General features: G+C 37.4%; 1 long non-coding RNA gene across 6 annotated transcripts; it reads right to left on the minus strand.

Moving 5' to 3' along the window:
- Positions 1–21,317: 21,317 nt before the first annotated feature.
- On the minus strand, positions 21,318–25,458 carry LOC139862181 (uncharacterized). 6 transcript variants are annotated; one of them, XR_011764084.1, is made up of 9 exons: positions 25,198–25,458; positions 24,895–24,967; positions 23,956–24,172; positions 23,816–23,874; positions 23,637–23,716; positions 23,035–23,129; positions 22,809–22,898; positions 22,670–22,731; positions 21,318–22,329 (listed from the first exon to the last, which is right to left on the minus strand). It is a non-coding gene; the product is annotated as an uncharacterized lncRNA (long non-coding RNA). The 6 variants fall into 6 exon arrangements; XR_011764083.1 differs by having other exon boundaries at positions 21,318–22,096; positions 22,245–22,329; positions 24,895–25,458; XR_011764082.1 differs by having other exon boundaries at positions 21,318–22,150; positions 22,245–22,329; positions 24,895–25,458.
- Between the last annotated feature and the right edge of the window lie 750 nt (positions 25,459–26,208).

Below are 26,208 nucleotides of genomic sequence, written 5' to 3' on the forward strand. Positions count from 1 at the left end.
GATGGGTTCGTTGCGGAGAGATTTTTCGGGAGATCTGGGTGTCGAATCTGAGTTCTCGTTCTTCGCGATCCCGTGCGAAAGAATGATTGAACTATCAAATTCGGAGTTCCAGGAGCTGCTGTAGTAGAAAATGCGTAATGGGTTCGTTAACCGTTGGATCGACTTGATTTTGTTTTTGTGGATAGTAGACTTACTGATCTACACGTGGTAAAAATTTGAGGCTGGTATGACAGTTGGATCTTGAGATATGATTTTTAGAATCTGGGCAGTTTTCGGGATGAAGTTTTTCGAGTTTGATAGCGCGAGCGTGAGATGGTTTTGTCTCAGAAACTTCGAACGATACGAGCTATATTTTTCGAAGATGTGGGTTTGTTATGGAAGCTCAGGAGGGTGTTTTTTCTCTCGGTTTAGAGCGGTTGAATAATGAACAAGATGCATCGGGTTGAAAGTCGATAGTGGGAGTATCGGGGAAGTTTGATGTTTGGGGTTTGGAAACGGGATGACCAATGGTGTTTGGTCAATATTCCAGGGTTTATGGAATATGCGGGCGGATTAGAGTTCCTTGTCACTAAGAAAATTGGTTGTCGAAGGGTGTCGGATAGAACGCGTTCGACGGTTGCTCGGGTTTGGTTGATGTTTCAACAAAAGGAGCGGTTTTCTTCGAGGGTGATCAATTAGGAGTCTTTAGGTGATGGAAGAGGGGTGGATAATCTTGTAAGTCCCGGAACTTGAGCTTTCTAGGATCGTTGAGGGTGTCGAAAACTCGGTTGAGTTTAGTAATCGACGGAAGTTATCGAGCTAGTGGGAGTTAGTCAACTAGTAGAGTGGTAGAGATAATTATGCGATGTTGTTCTCCAAAGTTCTCAAGATTAGTGTGATGATTCCGGGTAACACTAGGGCTTCGAGTACTTATTTTACTCTCCGATGGCAAAGAAATTTGTGACTGACTGGTGGTACGAACCAAGTTTCTTCTTGAGTAGCAGCGATTTTATGTCTTACTCGTACAGTGGGAGCGTGCTTGGGATGAGAAGATGGGTTTGTGAAATTCATAGCTGTAACGACCCTGGATTTTCCAACGATTAATTATTAATATTTATTATTAATACTTGTGATTAAATGAATGTATTGTTTATATACATTTACTTGTTACCGCGATTAACTTTGAATGCCCGAAACGTCTTTGTGACACACGTACATTATACGAATAATATTTTCAGATATTATTTACATTCATGATTAATTTTATTAATCATTTTAATTAACTAAGGTTATTAGTTAATTACTTGGGCTTCTGTTGGATTTATTTGTTAACTAATGGAACTTGGGCTTTTATTAGTGTTAATGGACTTAAGAGCCCACTCTACTCACCTTAATGGACTAATTAGCCCATTACTAGCATACAAGTATTACTTAAGACTTAACAAGATTAGTTATGTGTAAAGAATCTAGTTACTTACACCTTTCCCATGCAAACACCTCTAGTAACCAACTTTTAAGACTTTAACATGCAAGAGACTAGTGGGCAATTTTCTTCTCCCTCCCCCATTCAAACCGTCGGCCTTTGTAGGCCATGGGGAGCTCAAAATCTTCTTTTTTTTGTGTTACATATTACTAGTATCTCTTTTCATTTCTCACACACACATACACTTGTATTCTTTTCTCTCCATTTTTCTCGCTAATTCTTGTAAGTAACAAGCTCATTTCTCTCTTCTTTTCTTTGCTAAAAACCGAACCAAACACCCATAATCATCATCATTTGCTTGGTTGTTATTTGTTCTTGTTTATGGTTTACTTACTTACTAGTTGCTAGTTGTTTACTTACATGTTGTTAAGAACCAAACTCTTTAGTTTGATTCTTCATTTTATCTTGTATTTACAAGAACAAACAAGAACAAAACTTTCTAGTTTATGTTATACATTTATTGTTTTAAAGATTGTAAATTCATGTGTTGTAAAGTCATACTTGTGTTCATGAAGTAAACTTAAAGTCTACTTCCTTAAAGATCAAAGCTTTGGTTGAATCTTTAAAACTATGAACAACCATGACTTATTAACTTGTTTATTTAGTTTATTACTTCATTTACTTGCACTTTAATTTCGTGATTCATGTTCTTGTTGGTCAAGTGTTACTAGTTAACTTTGATCTCATTAATCTTGAACTAAAGTTAACTTTAAAAGTTCAAGAACATAGAAGTATAACTTTCTAGTTATAACTTCAAATACTTATGTAAGTCTAAGTTTATATAGCTTATGGTCTTCTAACCTTGTCATAATCAAGAGCATATGAGCTTACATACACTTTACAAGATGATAATCTAAGTTTTGTAACTTATGGTTTCATTAAAGTAAAGATTCAAGTATTATTACTTAGAATTTAACTTAATAACTTTAGATCTAGACTTTTGGGTCTTGGATCTTCAAGATATAACTAAGAACTATGTTCTACATCTTAAGATCTTGATTAGTTAGTTTACTTTCAAGTTTGTAGTTCAATATTACTTTTATATTTCATGTATGTGTTAAATTTAAGACCTTGATGTAACTTTGGTTCATCAAAACACTTGCAACACTTAAGTGAGTTGTGCTACATATCTTAGACTTACACAAGTGTTATGATGGTGAAACCTTGGTTAAGATGATGCAAACACATCAATGAGTTGTACACTTGAAGCTATATGCATCAAGGATGAGAACCGTGATAAGCATCGAGTACCAAGAAACCCACCGGAACCTACTATTTACTGTTACTGGGTCTGATCAGTTTGACCTAGGCTACTGTAAAGATGATTTTCAGATATCTCTGTTCGAGTAGATAACTTTTCATTTAGGACTCGTCTTAATCCGAGTTACGGTTTAGGATTTATGGCCCTCCGATCGTCACTATGTCCTTTTAACGTTGTGCTGAAAATTCTGACCTACTCGCACTTAGACCGTCGCCACGGTCAAACGAAGACGAGTTTGCTTCTGGAATTTTTAACATAACTAAAGGACTCATATACGGAGCCATGGCCACTGGTCTCACCTTATTTCAGTAGATATTGAGGTCGTGGCGACTGACCGAAGTCAGCCTTTGTTTTAAACTTCTTTCATAAACGAAACTTACTTTACACCTTTTGTTTGATGATGATTGATGATGACCTTTAAGACCTTATTTACATACATTTAAACCTATTGGAACGATTTACTGACTTAGTACTATTTGACTTAGGTTGAGGACCTTCCGGACCTACGTACTTGCTTACTTCCCGACTCGACTTTACTACTACTTTACCACTGTGAGTTATAGCATTCCATTTTTACTTTAACTATTTTGGGAACTGAGAATACATGCGCATTTTACGTTTTACATACTAGGCACGAGTACTTAAACTTATATATGTGTGGGTTATACAACGGCATAAACATTCCCTTTAGCTCGGTAACGTTTAGTCATTGGTTTTTGAACCGGTGAACGCGAATCTTAGATATGGATCCATAGGGTTTGACATCCCCACTCGGACTAGTAGTGCTAGCATTTAATGGGTGTTTAATACTTCGTAAACATAGGCACTCGCCAAGTGTACTTTCAGGGGGTTATAAACGTTAAGTTAGTTACCAAGTGCCCACGGTTAAACATATACTTTATCATACTATTTTGAAACGCTCTTTGTAGCATTGAAATCTCGTGGCCTACCTTACATTACTGTTATACTTAAACTATAGCTCACCAAACTTTGTGTTGACGTTTTTAAGCATGTTTTTCTCAGGTGCTTAAGGTTGCTTCCGCTGTGTACTAGTCTTGCTGTAGACACCCGCTGCTTTAGAGATGTCACTGCATGAACGTTTATCTTGCATTCATAAACATTATGACTTTTGAAACTATGATTTATAACGACCTATGGGTCACATACTATTATCCTTGCTTCTATTCATTGAAGCATACTTTGGTTGTTAAACATTGATGTTGGTTAAGACATCACCTTTTATCATGAATGCAAACGTATTTTGAAATAGCATATAGTGTTTGACCTTGTAATGATCCTGTTGTTGATGATTCGTATACGATGGTTTTGTACGGGGCATCACATTTGGTATCAGAGCATTGGTTGTAGGGAATTAGGATGCATTAGTGAGTCTAAGACCGACCCGAGTAGGATTCACTAATAGGACTAATCTACAACTTTCTAGTTTACTTGTTTCCGCTGAACTTACTGCGTGCTACTGCTTACGTTTACTGCTATATGCCGTATGCTATTGCATGATTTCACTACTGCATGCTATTATCTGCTTTTGATTCCATGATACTTGTCGTTATTGCCATGCTACTTACTGTTACATATGATCTAGACTATTGTAGTTACTTGGCCTAATACGTGCTTGCTTTATGACTTACTGACATGGAAAATTTATTTTTCCTTGTTCAGATGTCGGATATTCCACCTGCTATCATTTTGGGCAGCGATTCAAACACTTCAGCCACTTCACCTGCCACTGTTGCCGCTCCCCGATCCCGTCGGCAACACACTCTAGTGACCCAGGCGCTTCGTCCTCCGAAGCTAGTAGTCATGCGCCTGCCCCAGTGGGTACTGCAGACGGAGCCCAGGACCTCCCGGAGATTCCAGCTCCACTTGTCCCGGTACCTCAGGAGCCACAGCACCATCCCGGTGGTGTTGTGATTCCCGCGGAATTTGGGGAAGGTCCATTCCCTAATCAGTATCGTCATTGGTGCCGACGCACTCCTAATGGACGTCTTGTGTCGATCCTGCCTTTTAGATACCGACAGATGATGGCCGCCCGAGGAGAGCCAGTACAGCCACCCGTGCAGCCACTTCCACACGATTCAGATGACCCTTCATCCTACGACTCATCCACAGACGACTCTAGTGACGATGACTCCGATGAGGAGGACCTTGATGATGCACCTGTTCAGCCACCCTCCACCCCGCCGAAGAAGCGGTACCGTTTCGACGGCACCATTATTCTGGGGATCAACGGAGGTCGAGCATTCACTGACGCATATGGTCGGCATCGTAGGGTTACCGCCCTAAAGCGGCTTGCGCCGTATCCTGCTGATCCCTTCATCCATAAGCCTTACCGCTTTGGAGCCTCTACTTCTGGAGCCGGACCGTCTGCACCGCCAGCTCCACTAGCACCATCCGTACCAACTGCACCGCCTGCCCCACCCACTCCCTCTGTCGAGGAACTGATGAGGGAGGTGGAGATCCTCCGTGCTCGGGTAACTGAGCTCGAGGACCAGATGTCTCACGTATTGGACATCCTACACCCGCCATCACCGTAGGACCTTTTGTAGTAGATTTCATTATGCAATCTAGTTGTAGTTTTATGTATTACTTATGTATTGTACGAACCTATGCTGATGTATGCAACTTATTATTAATGAATGGAACTTTGCGTTATGTAATTCTTGCACGATGTTCTATTTACGTTACTGTACGATGGTTTTGTGATATCGGTATCTAGTTGCTCTACTTAATTAACATGTGTTGTGCTGTTTACATGTTGGTTGTTGTATACTGTATTATTATATATTGAATGCTGGATTTTGACTTGAGTCAAAATTTTGTTTAGAACACCATGGCCAAAGGACGATCAACACCTACCGCAGCCCAAATCGACGATATGATCAATGAGCGAGTCACCGCAGCTTTAGTAGAAAGAAACCTCCAAGCTCCACCGCCACCGGTTATCCCGCCCATTCCTAATGGGTGCACGTACAAAGAGTTTCAGAGCTGCAAACCTCACAACTTCAGTGGAACAGAGGGGCCGGTTGGTCTCACTAGATGGTTCGAGAAGTTAGAATCTGTGTTTCGAGTTAGTAACTGTTCAGAGGAGAATAAAACCAAGTTTGCTTCATGCACGCTGTCTGACGGCACACTAACATGGTGGAACACGTTGGCTCAAGCAAAAGATATTGATGAGGCATTTGCTACCCCATGGGAGGAATTTAAAGGGGCCCTGATTGAGGAATATTGCCCTAGGACCGAGATCCAGAAGATGAAGATTAAATTTATGCAGTTAAAGGCTGTTAGGAATGACCTTGATAGTTACAACTGGAGGTTTTTGGAATTAGCCCTGATGTGTCAGACAATGGTCACCCCGGAATTCAAGCGTATGGAAAGGTACTTCTGAGGACTTTCTAAGAGCATTAAGGGAAACGTCACCTCATCCAAGCCACCCAATGTCCCAGAAGCGATGCGCATGGCACATACTTTAATGAACCAAATTATCACCGATGAACCGGAGAAGGCTAAGTCTGAAGCGAGTAGTAGTGAGAAGCGCAAATGGGATAACAACAGGGGAAGGACCTATGATCAAAACCCGGCGAAACGACATGAGGGTTTCAGAGGAAACAACAACGGTGGAAACCCCAATCCGAACACCAACTCCAACCCTAACTACAAAGGAACCTTACCACAATGCAAGCGGTGCTACAAGCACCATACTGGGTATTGTAACGTTGTTTGTGAAAAGTGCCAATGGACTGGGCATATCGGGAAGGACTGCAAGGTCACCACTTTGAATGGGAAGCCGAACACCAATGGACCTAAAAAGTGCTACGAATGCGGACAAACGGGCCATTTCAGAAATGCGTGCCCCAACAAAAGAAAAGATGGCGGACCACCCCGTGGTAGAGCTTTCAACGTTAATGCAAGGGATGCACGCGAGAATCCCGACTTGGTGACAGGTATATTCACTATCAACAATTTATTAGCTTCTGTCCTATTTGATACTGGTGCCGATAGAAGTTATGTATGTAGACATTTTTGCGATAAGATTAATTGGTCGTTAGTCCCGTTAAAAGAAATTATGCTTGTCAAGGTCTCCAATGGAAAACTTGAGAAAGTTTACCATATTAGTCGAGGAGCCATTATCAACATAGCTGGTGTGGATTTCAAGATTGACTTGATACCTATTAAGTTGGGAAGCTTTGATGTTATCGTCGGTATGGACTGGTTGACCAAGATAAGGGCCGACATTATCCGTGGAGATAAAGCTTTTCGTATACCGCAAGGAGATGGTGAGCCACTGATCATTTACGGAGAGACATGTACCTCGAAGCTGAACCTCATTAGTTGCGTGAAAGCGCAAAAGATCATGAAGAAGGGACGTCTTGCCGTCCTAGCAAATGTGAAAACGGTAGAAACCGAGGTGAAGAGTGTGAACGACGTTCGAATTGTGAACGAATTTTCCGATGTCTTCCCTGAAGAATTGCCTGGATTACCGCCGCCGAGAGCAGTAGAGTTTCAGATCGATTTAGTACCAGAAGCTGCACCTGTAGCTCGCGCACCTTATCGACTCGCACCTTCCGAGATGCAAGAGTTACAGAGTCAACTACAAAGAACTACTTGACTGTGGATTTATCCAACCAAGTTTCTCACCTTGGGGCACACCTGTGTTGTTTGTGAAGAAGTAGGATGGATCCTTCCGTATGTGTTTCGACTACTGTGAACTCAACAAATTGACGATCAAGAATCGGTATCCTCTTCCCCACATTGACGATCTTTTTGATCAACTATAAGGATCGAGCGTTTACTCTAAGATTGATTTGCGATCCGGTTATCACCAGTTGAGGGTGAAATAAAGTGACGTGATGAAAACTGCGTTCAGAACTCGTTATGGTCATTATGAGTTTCTCGTTATGCCATTCGGATTAACCAACGCACCTGCCGTGTTCATGGACCTCATGAATCGTGTCTGCAAGCCATACCTGGATAAGTTCGTTATCGTCTTCATAGATGATATCCTCATCTACTCTAAGAGCAAAGAAGAACATGAGCAACACCTCCGGCTAGTACTTGAACTCTTGAGGCAAGAGCAACTGTATGCGAAATTTTCCAAGTGTAAATTTTGGTTGAAGGAAGTCCAGTTTCTGGGTCATGTTGTGAGCGACCAGGGTATCAAAGTTGATCCCACCAAGATTGAAGCTATCAGCAAGTGGGAGACCCCCACTACCCCGACGCACATTCGCCAATTTTTAGGTCTTTTCGATTACTACCGAAGATTTATTGAAGGTTTCTCTCTGATTGCGCGTCCTTTGACCGCGCTGACTCACAAGGGCAAGAAGTTCATTTGGGAACCCGCACACGAATCAGCATTCCAAGCCTTGAAGAAGAAGTTGACCACCACACCTATCTTATCACTTCCTGAAGGCAGTGACGATTTCTTCGTTTATTGCGATGCTTCAAAAAGTGGTTTTGGTTGTGTACTGATGCAAAGATCAAAGGTTATTGCCTACGCTTCTCGTCAACTGAAGATTCATGAACGGAACTACACTACTCACGACCTTGAACTTAGAGCCGTTGTCTTTGCGCTCAAATTGTGGAGACACTATTTGTATGGAACGAAAAGCACTATCTTCACCGATCACAAGAGTCTCCAACACATCTTTGATCAGAAACAACTGAATATGAGACAGCGTCGATGGATCGAGATGCTGAACGACTATGATTGCGAACTTCGCTATCATCCTGGCAAGGCCAATGTTGTAGCTGACGTTTTAAGCCGAAAGGAGAGGACGGCACCTCTTCGTGTTAGGGCTCTGAACATCACCATTCATTCAAACCTCAACAGCCAGATCAGAGTAGCCCAAGATGAGGCTCTCAAGGAGGAGAATATATCACATGAACATTTGAACATTCTTGTCTCTCGATTCGAGGTTAGGGAGTCTGGACTTCGATGTTATGCTGGAAGAATTTGGGTACCTCTTTATGGAGATCTACGGAACCTTATACTTGATGAAGCCCACAAGTCGAGATATTTGATTCATCCCGGAGCGGGCAAAATGTACCACGATCTTAAAGAACAGTATTGGTGGCCGAATCTTAAGAAAGACGTTGCAACTTATGTTGGTAAGTGTTTGACTTGTTCGAAAGTTAAGGCCGAACATCAAAGGCCCGCTGGGTTACTTCAGCAACTAGAAATCCCACAATGGAAGTGGGAAAGGATCACAATGGATTTCATCACCAAGCTACCAAAGACGGTGGGCGGATACGATACCATCTGGGTTATCGTTGACCGTCTTACCAAATCTGCACACTTTTTGGCTATGAAGGAAACGGATACGATGGAGAGACTTGCTCAACTATACATCAAAGAGGTTGTATCTCATCATGGTGTACCTTTATTGATCATCTCGGATCGCGATCCCCGTTTTGCTTCTAGATTTTGGCGTTCTTTGCAAGAAGCCATGGGAACCCGTCTCGACATGAGTACTGCATATCACCCACAGACTGACGGGCAAAGTGAACGAACAATTCAGACATTGGAAGACATGTTGCGTGCATGTGTCATTGATTTCGGAAAGGCCTGGGAAAGGCATTTGCCACTCGCCGAATTCTCGTACAACAACAGTTATCACCCGAGCATTAATGCCGCACCTTTTGAAGCGTTGTATGGCCGCAAGTGCCGATCTCCTATTTTTTGGGCCGAAGTAGTTGAAAAGAAAATTACCGGACCCGAGGTAGTCCACGAAACAACGGAGAAGATTGCTCAGATTCAAGCGAGCCTTAAGACTGCCCGCGATCGTCAAAAGATTTATGCCGATCTTAAACGTAAAGACTTTGAATTCAACGTTGGTGATCGTGTAATGTTGAAGGTCGCACCTTGGAAGGGTGTGATTCATTTTGGAAAACGCGGAAAGTTAAACCCGCGATACATTGGTCCTTTTGAAATCTTGGAACGTGTTGGACCCGTTGCTTACCGTTTAGAGCTACCAGCACAATTGAGCTCAGTTCATCCTACCTTCCACGTGTCAAACTTGAAGAAGTGTCTTGCTGCACCCGAACTTATCATACCACTGGAAGAACTTACTATTGACGACAAACTCCACTTTGTGGAAGAACCTGTTGAAATTATGGACCGTGAGATCAAAACTTTGAAATGCAACAAGATTCCAATTGTACGAGTACGATAGAATTCCATACGAGGACCTGCGTTTACTTGGGAGCGAGAGGATCAGATGATGCATCGGGTTGAAAGTCGATAGTGGGAGTATCGGGGAAGTTTGATGCTTGGGGTTTGGAAACGGGATGACCAATGGTGTTTGGTCAATATTACAGGGTTTATGGATATGCGGGCGGATTAGAGTTCCTTGTCACTAATAAAATTGGTTGTCGAAGGGTGTCGGATGGAACGCGTTCGACGGTTGCTCGGGTTTAGTTGATGTTTCAACAAAAGGAGCGGTTTCTTCGAGGGTGATCAATTAGGAGTCTTTAGGTGATGGAAGAGGGGCAGATAATCTTGTAAGTCCCAGAACTTGAGCTTTCTAGGATCGTTGAGGGTGTCAGAAACTCGATTGAGTTTAGTAATCGACGGAAGTTATCGAGCTAGTGGGAGTTAGTCAACTAGTAGAGTGGTGGAGATAATTATGCGACGTTGTTCTCTAAAGTTCTCAATATTAGTGTGATGATTTCGGGTAACACTAGGGCTTGGAGTACTTATTTTACTCTCCGATGGCAAAGAAATTTGTGACTGACTGGTGGTACGAACCAAGTTTCTTCTTGAGTAGCAGCGATTTTATGTCTTACTCGTACAGTGGGAGCGTGTTTGGGATGAGAAGATGGGTTTGTGAAATTCATAGCTGTAACGACCCTGGATTTTCCAACGATTAATTATTAATATTTATTATTAATACTTGTGATTAAATGAATGTATTGTTTATATACATTTACTTGTTACCGCGATTAACTTTGAATGCCCGAAACGTCTTTGTGACACACGTACATTATACGAATAATATTTTCAGATATTATTTACATTCATGATTAATTTTATTAATCATTTTAATTAACTAAGGTTATTAGTTAATTACTTGGGCTTCTGTTGGATTTATTTGTTAACTAATGGAACTTGGGCTTTTATTAGTGTTAATGTACTTAAGAGCCCACTCTACTCACCTTAATGGACTAATTAGCCCATTACTAGCATACAAGTATTACTTAAGACTTAACAAGATTAGTTATGTGTAAAGAATCTAGTTACTTACACTTTTCCCATGCAAACACCTCTAGTAACCAACTTTTAAGACTTTAACATGCAAGAGACTAGTGGGCAATTTTCTTCTCCCTCCCCCATTCAAACCGTCGGCCTTTGTAGGCCATGGGGAGCTCAAAATCTTTTTTTTTGTGTTACATATTACTAGTATCTCTTTTCATTTCTCACACACACATACACTTGTATTCTTTTCTCTCCATTTTTCTCTATAATTCTTGTAAGTAACAAGCTCATTTCTCTCTTCTTTTCTTTGCTAAAAACCAAACCAAACACCCATAATCATCATCATTTGCTTGGTTGTTATTTGTTCTTGTTTATGGTTTACTTACTTACTAGTTGTTAGTTGTTTACTTACATGTTGTTAAGAACCAAACTCTTTAGTTTGATTCTTTATTTTATCTTGTATTTACAAGAACAAACAAGAACAAAACTTCCTAGTTTATGTTCTACATTTATTGTTTTAAAGATTGTAAGTTCATGTGTTGTAAAGTCATACTTGTGTTCATGAAGTAAACTTAAAGTCTACTTCCTTAAAGATCAAAGCTTTGGTTGAATCTTTAAAAGTATGAACAACCATGACTTATTAACTTGTTTATTTAGTTTATTACTTCATTTACTTGCACTTTAATTTCGTGATTCATGTTCTTGTTGGTCAAGTGTTACTAGTTAACTTTGATCTCATTAATCTTGAACTAAAGTTAACTTTAAAAGTTCAAGAACATAGAAGTATAACTTTCTAGTTATAACTTCAAATACTTATGTAAGATCTAAGTTTATATAGCTTATGGTCTTCTAACTTTGTCATAATCAAGAGCTTATGAGCTTACATACACTTTACAAGATGATAATCTAAGTTTTGTAACTTATGGTTTCATTAAAGTAAAGATTCAAGTATTATTACTTAGGATTTAACTTAATAATAACTTTAGATCTAGACCTTTGGGTCTTGGGTCTTCAAGATCTAACTAAGAACTATGTTCTACATCTTAAGATCATGATTAGTTAGTTTACTTTCAAGTTTGTAGTTCAATATTACTTTTATATTTCATGTATGTGTTAAATCTAAGACCTTGATGTAACTTTGGTTCATCAAAACACTTGCAACACTTAAGTGAGTTGTGCTACATATCTTAGACTTACACAAGTGTTATGATGGTGAAACCTTGGTTAAGATGATGCAAACATATCAACGAGTTGTACACTTGAAGCTATATGCATCAAGGATGAGAACCGTGATAAGCATCGAGTACCAAGAAACCCACCGGAACCTATTTTTACTGTTACTGGGTCTGATCAGTACGACCTAGGCTACTGTAAAGATTATTTTCAGATATCTATGTTCGAGTAGATAACTTTTCATTTAGGGCTCGTCTTAATCCGAGTTACGGTTTAGGATTTATGGCCCTCCGATCGTCACTATGTCCTTTTAACGTTGTGCTGAAAATTCTGACCTACTCGCACTTAGACCGTCGCCACGGTCAAACGAAGACGAGTTTGCTTCTGGAATTTTTACCACAACTAAAGGACTCATATACGGAGCCATGTCCACTGGTCTCACCTTATTTCAGTAGATATTGAGGTCGTGGCTACTGACCGAAGTCAGCCTTTGTTTTAAACTTCTTTCATAAACGAAACTTACTTTACACCTTTTGTTTGATGATGATTGATGATGACCTTTAAGACCTTATTTACATATATTTAAACCTATTGGAACGATTTACTAACTTAGTACTATTTGACTTAGGTTGAGGACCTTCCGGACCTACGTACTTGCTGACTTCCCGACTCGACTTTACTACTACTTTACCACTGTGAGTTATAGCATTCCCTTTTTACTTTAACTATTTTGGGAACTGAGAATACATGCGCATTTTACGTTTTACATACTAGGCACGAGTTAAACTTATATATGTGTGGGTTATACAACGGCATAAACATTCCCTTTAGCTCGGTAACGTTTAGTCATTGGTTTTTGAACCGGTGAACGCGAATCTTAGATATGGATCCATAGGGTTTGACATCCCCACTCGGGCTAGTAGTGCTAGCATTTAATGAGTGTTTAATACTTACGCCAAGTGTACTTTCAGGGGGTTATAAACGTTAAGTTAGTTACCAAGTGCCCACGGTTAAACATATACTTTATCATACTATTTTGAAACGCTCTTTGTAGCACTGAAATCTCGTGGCCTACCTTACATTACTGTTATACTTAAACTATAGCTCACCAACCTTTGTGTTGACGTTTTTAAGCATGTTTTTCTCAGGTGCTTAAGGTTGCTTCCGCTGTGTACTAGTCTTGCTGTAGACACCCGCTGCTTTAGAGATGTCACTGCATTCATAAACATTGGTTACTTTTGAAACTATGATTTGTAACTAATAGTATGTGACCCATAGGTCGTTACAAATCATAGCATGTTTATCTTGCATTCATAAACATTATTACTTTTGAAACTATGATTTGTAACGACCTATGGGTCACATACTATTATCCTTGCTTCTATTCATTGAAGCATACTTTGGTTGTTAAACATTGATGTTGGTTAAGACATCACCTTTTATCATGAATGCAAACGTATTTTGAAATAGCATATAGTGTTTGACCTTGTAATGATCCTGTTGTTGATGATTCGTACACACTGGTTTTGTACGGGGCATCACAATAGCTATGAGGAAGTCAGTGTACCAGCGAGAAGCGGAAAGTTGAAAAATTAGTAGATTTTGAGGTTGTGACTGTGTTCTCACTGTAGCCTTGATGAAGAGTCTACGAGGGCGTCTGTTGGATTTTCTGATTGCTGGGAAGGAAAATCATAGATAGATGGTGAAATTCTGTACGAGGGTGATCATTGACATGCATGTTCGGGATTGGACATGTCTAGGGTGATCGGTGAGGCGGTGTAGTCTCATGAAGAATCCTATAATTGAAGAGTCGCGTACTTCAATTGGTCTTCTGGTGTAAGAAGATGATCTTTGTGTTAGAAGATGGTGGCAGTAGAAACCGAGATGGCTCAAGCTAGTAACTATGAGATTGGATTATCACTCAGCGGTGTTTTTTGGTGTCGAAAGACTTCACTTGCTCGTAAGCTAACGAGTGAAGTGCGGCGTGATTCGGGTGTCTCATCCGGCGGTATCAAAAGGAGTTGGTAATCGGCTAGTCTAAAGTTATTGTGGGTTTGTTTAAACATAGTGATGGTTTGGTGAAGGTTGTTTAATGTCTCCTTCGAGTGGGAGATTGTTGGAGTGCGAAGTTCGAATTAAACAAGATTTTGCTGATTATGTGAATTTGGTGACCGCGTGATTTTGAGTTATGGTCGCAAGAATCAAATCCGTGCTGAGAAAACAAAACTCGCGACCACCAGAAATTCATTGCGGTGTCGAAAATGGTGCTGACGGGAGAAAATTCTAGAATTGAGTTTTCTTGCTCGTTAAGTAGTTTCCTTGTTTAGATTTGCCTATATAAACACCCTATGTAACCCATACAATGTGTGCACGAAAATAATAAGAAAATTTCTCTGGTTTGCGCATGTGGAGTAAACCCTTCTCCGTGTTTGGAGTTGGGATATAACCACGTTAAATCTATGTGTCGTTTATTTATCGTTTATTGCTTTAGCTAATTCGTTTGTCGTTCGTGGTTGTATGATTAGATTAAATCATACGTCTTGTTTGGGTCCAATAATCCTAACATTTTCATATGTGTTTTCTTCAATCGGTGATATAAACAATCATTCCGCTTCCGCTACTAGCATTTTGTATGTATTTATATTAGTGCAAATTAAAAAAGAAAAAGATTGCATATACACAAAGTTCGCCATGCATTATGCTTTCAAATGACACGAAAAATCACGGATCATCAAACACGAACCGATGGCGCGTGAATATCTTCAGTTTCTTAGATGGCGGAGGGCAAAGACCAAGGATAATGTACCGTTTGAGTATGCTTCAACAAGACTGTATATTTGCAAACTCCACGTACCAAGCCCACCCAACTAGGGTTTGATCATAAATACAATCCACATGTTAACTTTACAAAGGTTCACAATTTTGATTCTGCCACAAATAAATCATACTTTTGTAATATCGAGCAAGAGAGATTGATCCTAATCTTAATCTCCAACAAATTCTACACATTAATAGAAGTGTGAATGAACAATCGCTGGTATTCAATACTCAGACAACAACTAATATTCTATGTCATACCGAGGCATTGCCTGAGTGGTACCAAGCCTCTGGACTGTGGGTCCGCATTCTCTCATCGCGATTGGTGCGGGTTCGATTCCAATGGGGGGATGTTTACCGCATATTATGTATACACAGTCATCCTATGGTGCTGTGGTCCCTACGACTTTGCTACTGGCAGGTGTAGGTATATAATAAAATCGATTCGGTTCACGTAAGTGCGAAGATTCGAGAGCGGGTTCCTTCTAGCGTATGTGGGAGACTAACCATCTAACTAGCCGTTAAAAAAAATATATATTCTATGTCAAAGAAATAGTAAATTTTAACACTAAAATCAACATCGTACTAGTTATTAATCGAATTGTGAACGAACATTCAACAATCAGACAACTACTCCAAAAATCAGTCTATGTCAAAACAATAGTAGATTTAACACTAAAATTAACATCGTACTAGTTATTACATGATCTAAGGATAAAGAGTGTCTTTTAGCCTCGAGTGGTCCACCATATTTGTAGAGGAGTTGTCCATTTCATAGCACGTGACTACACAATACAACCCACGTGACCACACCATCGTTGATCAATCTCCTCCACGGGCCAAATGTCCCTGCTTATCAATATCTTGTATTTTCGTTTCAAAGGAATGTGTTTTTTAAATTATAGTTTGATACCACCGAAGCTTGACTTGAGTGGTATGGGGTCAGATTTAACTTGAGGTACTGCCAATTTAGGTTCAATTCTCACTCCAAGCAGGGAATTTCCAACCTTTGATGGTACTGCCAACATCAATGCGATTTGAGAAGGTATCTGAGGGGGTTTTCCTAACCTTCGATAGTACTGCCAACATCGTCGCGATTTGGGTTTTCTCCTAACGTGTGTGGGTGACAAATGAGAGTATTCGATGTCGATATCGCCGTTAAAAAAAAAAAAAAAAAAACAATTATAGTTTGACTAATAATTTTAAGTTGAATTTCATTTGTGGTTGAGAACGTAGTTACATAAATCAACATGTGTCATTTATCAATAATATTAAGGAGTAATCTTATTAAGACTAATTCCAACCATGACGTCTTCCTCAACACTTTCTCAGCGCCACATCAGTTTTCAATCTCCTTCCTCATCACTTCCTCCCATAACACTCCCATAACACACTATTGTCAACCATGACATACTTCCTTGAATTTTATTATTATTATTATTATTATTATTATTATTATTATTATTATTATTATTATTATAACTAGAAAAAAAATTCGACTGCGCGTTGCTGCGGTTGTATTCAACGCGCGGTCAAATGTGGATATACGTTGTTTGATACCTAATATATCTAGTTGGTTGGGTTGTTTGTTGGACGTGTTTGTATATGTATGAAATATATCCCGAAATATTTAGTGTTTTTTTAACGATGTCCGTTTCGCGTATAGTTAGTCGCGTTGTGTTCGTAAAATTATTTCGAGTTGAACGGTGGTCTCGAAAAAATTTAACTCGCACCAAGCGAGACTATAGGGCCCGTTATTTATTATTTTTTTAACGATGTCCGTTTCGCGTATAGTTAGTCCCGTTGGGTCCGTCTGATTTTTTCGAGTTGAACGGTGCTCTAAAAAATTTAACTCGGAACAAGCGAGAAGATAGGGCCCATTAAAAATTTGATTAGAATTTTTTTTTTTTAATTTAATAAAATTATATATTTACACTTTCTACCCCTGAAAAAGTGTAAACTTGAGGGACCGTTGTGTAAATTAATTCGAAATTGATGGACCGTTTGTAGTGTGAACGCAAACGGACCGTGTGTAGTGTGAGCGCAAACTCAAAACGACAATTCGGTATAACTGAAACGACGATTTTGGCCATGCCTTTTAGTATGTAGGTATAATATAATATAATATAATATAATAATAAACTAGCTGAAGACCCGTGACTTTGCGGGATTTTTTGAGTATTTAATGAAGAGTAATGTTTAGAAAGATTGTATTATAGAAAGTTAGTAGCGTTAGGTTTCACCAAACAACTATATATATAGATAAGAATGTTATAAATAAAATAGTTTCGAGAAAAAAAGTAAATGAACATAATATGACATTATCAGCTGTTGATGTTCGACATCTTTCGTGGCGTGGCCGAACCCTCTTGTGTCATACCTCTTTGATACCATTACATAAAACTCAAAAACAATTATTATAAGACAAGAAATAGTTGATAGCTTTATTCTCCAACAGAAAATACGGTCAAAATTAAAATGAAGTGAACAATGAGTATGAGTTATATACCCATAAAAAAAAGTTAAGAAAAATAGGTGGTCATCCCTACCTACCTTTTTTTTGAGAGCTCGTATTTATGGATAACTTAAATCAAAAGAATTGTACCAAATATAATGTGATACATTATCATGCAACCCATCTGTTTTTCTATTATTTTTGAGTTGCTACTCAAAACCGCCCATTATACCAGCTCTTATAGTTAAAACAGACCGAAAATTCAAAGAAATACAAAACCTTAAAATTGGAGTCAACCCTTCTTCAACCATCTTCATCACTTAACTGTAAAAACACACATGTAAACATTGTCTGACAATCCAACCCGACCCTCTGACCTTTATTCATATTTACTGTTTCTGACCCAATAAATGAAACGAATACTGAATTGACCCGTTAAAAAGTAAAAGGGTTGGGTAGATATTGTCACCTCCAAAATGCATCAATAGAAAAGTTAGTATCTGATTCTTATTCAATTCATTAAGCTTCAAGATAGTAATCTTTCATCTCACATAACATGTTAAGTGTCACAAATTTATCTATGGGACAAACATTAGCCTTCATGACCAAACGTCCCTTTTTACTGAAGATATAAAACCACCCCAGCTTCCAATTCACTAATCATCCTATTGATCATTCGCACCCTCATGAGTCATAACCCAAACTATAAATTCTAAACAAACACACATTAATGAAAGGCGCTAACATTGAACATATGAAATCGGCCAAAATATAACATAAACGACGTAATACAGTTAAACAAAAGGCACTAATCAAAAGCGCCAACATAGAACATAAAAGGCACTAATCAAATTTGCGATTAATATAGTAAAAAATGATTATAATCCAATGACTCAAAGACGTTGATAATCACTAAGATATATTTTTAATGCAAAGAAGCTCAAAAATCAGAATATTGAAATATCATAACTTCTGTAATATTATTTGACACAACAAATATTTACTCAGATAGTCGTATTGAATTTATTGAAAGGTTTTACAGGTCAACCAGACCCAAGGCATCGAGAATGACATTTTGACCGACTCCTGACCTGACGCATTTCGCTAACCTGTCAAACCCACCCATTTTGACACCTCTAGAAACCGGCGTATCTAATATAATGCAAAAATGGCCAGAGATATACAGTGACATATTAAAACTGCTTACCACTTCAATGCTCTGTTTTCCAAAACCAGATCAATACACCGACCCTTCTCTCTAAGAATATTAGCAACTATGGAAGCTACGCCTTTCAGCTCGGGATCAAGTGAGAAAACAATGTTTTCGATTTCAAAAGAAAGTTCCGACAACCCATGAATATGTATTTTTTTTAATAAAATATGAATCAGTAAATTATACTTTCCAACTCCACCAAAGACTTCATGGAAAGAACTTTAGCACATCCTTAGTAGCCTCAGTTGATAAGTCAACCAACTCCAACTCCTAACTCCAACTCCAACTCCAACTCCAACTCCCACTCTTTCTTGATCTCTTTCATAGGTATTTTCCCCTTATTAGTACCTACAAAGTTCATACTCATAATAAATCATTTAGCATACAAAAGTGTAACATAGATAACTCATAATATGCACACAAGAAATGAAGATGTAGGGGGTGTTTGGGATTGCGTTTTGAAAATAGATTATGCGTTTTGAATAATCATAATCATAAAATCTGATTTTACAAAACGTGATAGAGATGAGTAGTGTTTGGATTTGATTATGCTGTTGATATCGCAGTAATCAGATAATTGAGTTTTCAAGTGTTTGTCAAATCAAAATTATTTATATGCTTAACTCGTAAAATGACCAAAAAGGACTTCTATATATTATTGAATTCAATAAGATGTCGTAACATATATTTTTATTATAAGTATAATATTTATACCGTCATAGTGAAATCAACTAAATTGCCTAATGAGTTTTAAAACCATTATAGGTAATTAAACTAGAATAACGTGCGGACATAATTTAATCAAAGAGAAATAAAAAGGGGGATAAAAAATGAATTTAATTGTCTCACAAGAATGGTAGCATTCAATCCAATGTACGCTGAATTTGTATGGAAAAAGAATATACAGAAAAAGATATACGGAGTAGAAGTAAAGAATAACTAATATCCACTAAGAATGAGGGTACGTAGGGTATTTCCAGTGTACATCAAAATGGCGTTTTCCATGCAGTAAGGAACTTGTTACTTCTTCAAAACTGCGTTTTAAAGACCCAATAATGCAATAAATCGATTTCAGAGTAATATTTGCCAAATACAATTATTTGATTATTTACGTTTTAAAAACTCAATAATCAAATAATCACAATCAAATCGCTTTTCCAAACACACTCGTAGTTGAATGATTAATATTCATATGGAGCTGAACTATATTACAACAACAACAACAACAATACCCAATCCCACCAATGTGGGGTATGGGGGAGGTTGATCGTAGACAATCCTTCCTCTATCCTAGAATAAAGAGCGATCATTTCTCCACCCCGAGTGTAACACTCCCAAGAGTAGAGAAATTCCTTTCTCTCTATATTCGTCAGATAGAGAGATTGCTTCCAGGGACCTCCGGCCAGAAAGTAAAAAAAAAAAAAAAACGATACAAACGAGACGCCATGAAAATGGTGAGATCAAATCTTCATGGGTTTTACATCATTCCTGGGGTTTAATTTAGGCTCTAAGTGGCGGTAAAGTCGCCAATAAATCGATGCTTGCCGTTGACTCACTTAGTAGAGCCATAAAATATAAATAAATATAAATATATATATATATATATATATATATATATATATATATATATATATATATATATATATATATATATATATATATATATATATATATATATATATATATATGGGAACGTACCTTAGACTGCCGTGCGAAGCTCAAGGGATGACGGGAAATGCTACACTACATACCAACATACCTGCATACGCATACATACATACGAGAACATACGAGCATACAACCATAGACATGACGGCCAACAAAAAAGCACGCATACCAACAAACATAAACATGCATACCCAAAAACATACCTACATCACATGCTAGCAACCATAACCCAAACCCTAAACATAAACATGCAAACAAACCAACACAAGCAAACATACATACCCTACAACCAAACAAACTCATACGAACCAGCACATACATACATACACAAAACCAAGAAGAGGTCCAGGTAAACACACAAACACACAGACCCACAAACGCAAAACAAACAACAACCTACTCGTCTATTCTAATTCTAGTCCTCCACGTAAGCCTATCAGAAGTCATGTCCTCGGTCAATAAAAGTTCCTTCAAGTCGAGCTTAATTCTATCATCCCACCTACGAGTAGGTCTACCCCTTCTCCTTACTCCGTCAACCGTCAGTGCCTCGATTCTCCTAACAGGTGCAGTAGGGGGTCGCCTCTTCACATGTCCAAACCATCGAAGTCGTTCTTCTCTTAGCTTGTCGATGATGCTTCTGACTTTCAGGTTCTCCCTAAAAACGCTATTTGGGATCATATCTAGCATTGTTTTACCGCATATCAGCTGAACTATATTACGTGGGCACCAAAAGTAAACGTCGCATTTATATTTTGACTGATATGAACCACAAACCTTATCTATTATTATTTGCTTTGGCAAAGAAGTTTTTGGTACAGAATCCAAGCTCACCACTTCAGAAAATTTAATCATAATCTTTATTATAATCTTCATTGTCAGGGATGAAGATTCAGACAGCTACATATGTATTAAACGATTAAAAGGTAGATAGTTAATCTAATATTTTAGATTAAGCAATTATAACACAGATGAATCAAATCTATATTTTTATAGCCATAATTATTGAAAGTGACTATATACCTTATTATTATTATAGAACTAACTATAACTATCACTATTATATACAGAGGTCGTCTTTATTATTATTATTGGACTTACAATTATATATTGAAGAATAATCTGTGTAATTTATGCTCGAAGTACTTCATGAGGTCGTCTTTATGAAGCAGGAAAGCAAAATTGTATCCAGCGAAGTCTTTCCAATCATACAAAGAGTAAGCGGCCTAAATGCCCCATAATCTAACATCAAGCTATTAATTGATGATTCAAAATGGTTATCCACCGGTGATTCACGATCATTTTGAAGTCCATATTTTCTAAGAAACAAAAAATTAAGCATGAAAAACCTAACGATATGCATGAAACTGTATACCTCTTCAGCTACGGGTTCAACCTTATTCAAAGCTAATGAACCTGAATGGAATGCAAAAGTGATCACTCAAAGGTAGTTTTTCAGTATGTCATACACGATGCTAGGCAGCATGCATCAACTTTGCAGCCTCATATAGTCATCGCAAAAGACCACCGTGTGAAAGTGATTTTCACAACACAAGCTGAAATTATAGCCCATTTATATGTGATAGTGTGATGGTAGGTTGTAATAATTTATTATATGTCATATATATCAAACTTTTAATACATATAACTCAAACCACTTATACCAAACGGCTGTGACTTGTAAATAATATAGATGTCATATAATTGCATCATAAACATCAGAACTTAAGGTTAAGTCACTTACCTTTGGTCCACCTGCAATACATTTTGACACTCTAACCCTTTGTATTTAACCATTGTATCTGAAAGAAAAACAGCAACACGCCTTGCTGTGGGTACTACACACAATTTACATTCCCCATATTCTTATAAAATCAGCAGCCGAGAATGGTCTATAAAGCAAATAATAATAATAATAATAATATAATATGAAATATGAAAATACAAAATATTAGATATATTTTTTATGGTAATTAAGTCACTGACCCGCGGTCACATGACATGTTGACCATGTAGTCTTTGTATTCCATTGCACCTGGGAGATAATCAGCAGCGGGCCTTGCTGTGGTTACTGCACACGATTTAAGTTCACCATATTTACTAAAAATTGGCTCACAGCGCTAGATTCACATTTCTAATCAAACAACTTTAAAAGGGAAATTACCATATATTGACAACACCTATGATCATATATTAGTTCCAACACACAATAAAATCAGGAAGACTACATCTTGAATCATTACACGACTTCTTATTGCGTTAAATTCACAATAGAACTGTCTACAAATTGAGAAGTTTTTCAACCAACTACTGCTCTTAAACCCTATTGTTCTTTCCTTATTATATATAGATTACATGATCACAAAACATTGTTAAAAATATTAATATAACCAGAACAAAATTCAACTTACTGAATAGCAAAGTGAGATGAATCTTCTTTTATTAAAGTCAACCCACTAAATTAAAGATATCCCTGCACAATTAGAAAAAAACAATACTAATAATCAACGATTTAAGTTACTAAAGAACTTCATTAATAAATAACCATACCAACTTTCAAATTGTAATGATCATCAGCGGTAAAATAGCATCGTCGGATATTCAATCTTCTCTTATTATCCGCTTAGAAGTTGTCCCAATCTGGGTGTAAGTATGAACAAATCCTAATCAAACTTCAAATTCAAAATAATTCCAAAACCATAAATCAATCATATATATTTGATATATATATCGGAAATTAGAATCGTATTATGAGATATCTATATGAATTATATACAATTCATAGCCGATGTCTACAAGATCTTATACCGCCGCCGATATTTATCGAGTGATCTTAGATTTTGATTTTACCAGATTGAATCGATTAATAACCTATATTAGCAGAGGATTTGTGAATGAATTCGACTTCGTGAAACGATTAGCAAATCATTTGTTTGGGAGAACAGTAGTTGGTTTAGAGAACATTGGGGTTTTGTGAACTGTATAAGATCATATTATTAAAGCATAAAGTATAAAGCCTTTTCATCATTTTATTAAAATTCCAATTGAAGGCATGTAATCCTATTTCACAGACTAACTGTAATAGGGTATTATTGTCATCAAAATCTAACCCACCCATCTTGAGTTAAATCCTACCAACCAACCCACCCAAATATACTTCTTATACTTTTGAATTAAACATCATGTCTCTGTTCTAGCATTGGAAATCTGATTGTTGTGGATAAATATCACAATAATCAAATTTTCAGTTTCAAAATGCAATTCAAAAGCCTCGTTAATGCTAAACGGGTTAATGTTATAATACCACACATCAACGATACAATAGAACCAAGTGGTTTCTTGAACGTTATAATAAAATCAAGTAACATTTTAAGATACCTCCACACTGAGATATTGGCACAACGTGATCCACAGGCCAAGCATTACCCTCTGTTGGATCGATGATAAGCTTTTCAAGTCTACATAAATCAAGAAAAAAGTATTGTCAAGAATAAAATTAGATCTAAACATTAAGAAGGCACACATAAATAGACACGACACTTGATGTACAAACTCACAAATTGTAACATGATCAACATGAGAACTTGTGCATATGACTTGATCTTGGGCATATCACCTGATCACAAATATTTATAATACTTGTTAGCCTCCAATTCAAGAAGCTTTTTCAGTCAATTTCTTAGAAAGCTTCACTTACTCTGCATGCAACATCTATCGAAATTGTTTAGTGTTCCCTTTACCACACAAGTAGTATATGTCAATCAAGGCATCACCTTTCAAGAGCTCTTCAACTTTCTTGGTTACATTTGCAGACGCCATACCTTCTCCTATCGAATATGTGCTTGCCCTTGGGACTTATAGTCAGTGGACCAAAGGGGCTGCATTTTGTTGTGCCTTAATGCATGTCTGTTTTCCTGCAACAAAAGTTTGCGAAATGGTTAGAATCTTAAAATCATTAAGATATTAAATACTTGATCCATTAAAAGTTACCCAGTTTAGCTCATTCAATGCAACTAAAAAAAATTACAATTCAGAAACAAAACAGTTGCAATAACAAAGCAATTACAACTAAAAAAATTGAACATAGATTGTAATAAGATTTATCAGATTGATATAAAAACATTCAGAAAACAATTAAATTTTTACTATAATAGAAACCAACTTACAATAACATAAGTATAACTTTATAATGGCCCATAGTAATAAGACCTACAGGTATCCGATTAAAGCTATTTCCTCCATTAATTTTCCTAAATAATGCGTTGACGCAGCTTTAGCATGAAAACAATCAAATTTTTACTAAATAGAAAACAACTTACAATAATATAAGTATGTTATTGTAAGTTGTAACCAACTCTATCATGCAACAAACTTTGTTATACTAAAATTACACTACTTGTTACAAAATCAAGTCTTCTCATAATTGATAATTGAACGTAAAATTGAAGCAAATCCCAATGAGGCGTTTCATCGAACACATTATGTGCAGTATGGACCAATATATTCTTGTACAGACAACTAAATACAATAAACTTGTTAAATCTAAAACAAACACCTTTGATTAAGATATCACAAATCAATCTAATAAAATAGTTTAAATGAAACGAAAATCAACATAACTAACCATAATAATTACCTCCGATGTCAGAAGCGAAATGTAAGACTTCATCAAATGGTATTGACGAATGTGATATATTTGATTGTATGGTCTTACATCGCCCAAATGAAACACAACAAAGGTGAATATTAGAGATTTGAGAATAAGACGATGATTTAAGATAATCTTCAATCGTCTTACATCGCCAAAATAAAAACCTAATTAAATTGAATCTTCTCATTAAGTAAATGTAGGACGATTGGATTTTGGAGAGAGTTTTTTGGATGTTGAGGATAGTTGCGTGATATGCACAGATAATCATGTAATTGAAGAAATACATACCTCAAGTATGAATCGATGTGCGAACTATAATGCTTCGTGAACACTAATTTCTGATTCCTAAATGAATAGATCGATGTTGAAGTCTGATTCCTAATTGAATCACGAACTCTAATGCCTTGTCAATTCTATCGGTGATTCCTAATTGAATACAAACCCTAATATTTTAAATCGGGAGCGTATTGTTCTGGGTTTTTTCTGATTAAACACGCTACTGACTTGCTTTCCAAAGAACCCCTAATATGCTTTAACCATCCCGTGAGTTTTTGCCATAGGGGTATTTTTGATCTTTTAACTGATGCCTAAAGACTTATCACATGATTGTGGAGATGAGGGGTGATTGAGGGATGGGATTTAAGGATGGTTTCTAGATGGATGGCTAGGATGTGATTTGGAGTGGAGTTATCACTCAATTAGCACTTTCTTATTAGTGTAAGAGAGATAATAATTAATTATAATTATTGTTATTATATTTAATATTTAATATTTTTAATTTAAAAATAAAGTAGAAATGTGTGTATCATCTCTACACCACAAACACTATGTACACTACATAAACTCTGTACATTTTGGTGATAAACAAACACTATACTTTTTCTTCATCTTCAACATGTTCTTCAATATACAAATATTCAACTGCCAACACAAATATTCAGATGCCAAATAACAAATTAAAACAATAAAAAAGAAAAAAGGACCCATATTCTCCAAATTCTCCCGTCCTGAATTATGCTTGTGGAAGAAAAAAACCAGGGCGCCGGACATGAGGGCAGTAGAGGGCGGCGAGAATGCCATCGGCACCCTCGAAGGGAGGCAAGCAAGACATGGTAGAGGGCGGGCCGCTGGAATTGGTCTAAAATGTATACAATTGATGAAAATCGAGTAAAGCGGTGGGCCACACATAGCGCGAGAAAGTTGTTACGCTATGAGGTTGTTTTTTCATAGATGGAGTGCTTAGTTGTAAACATAGCGACCAAGTATGTGTTGTCCGAACGGTATGGAAGTCTCGTGTTG

Source organism: Rutidosis leptorrhynchoides, chromosome 8 (genome assembly GCF_046630445.1).
Source record: "Rutidosis leptorrhynchoides isolate AG116_Rl617_1_P2 chromosome 8, CSIRO_AGI_Rlap_v1, whole genome shotgun sequence".
NCBI lineage: Eukaryota > Viridiplantae > Streptophyta > Magnoliopsida > Asterales > Asteraceae > Rutidosis > Rutidosis leptorrhynchoides.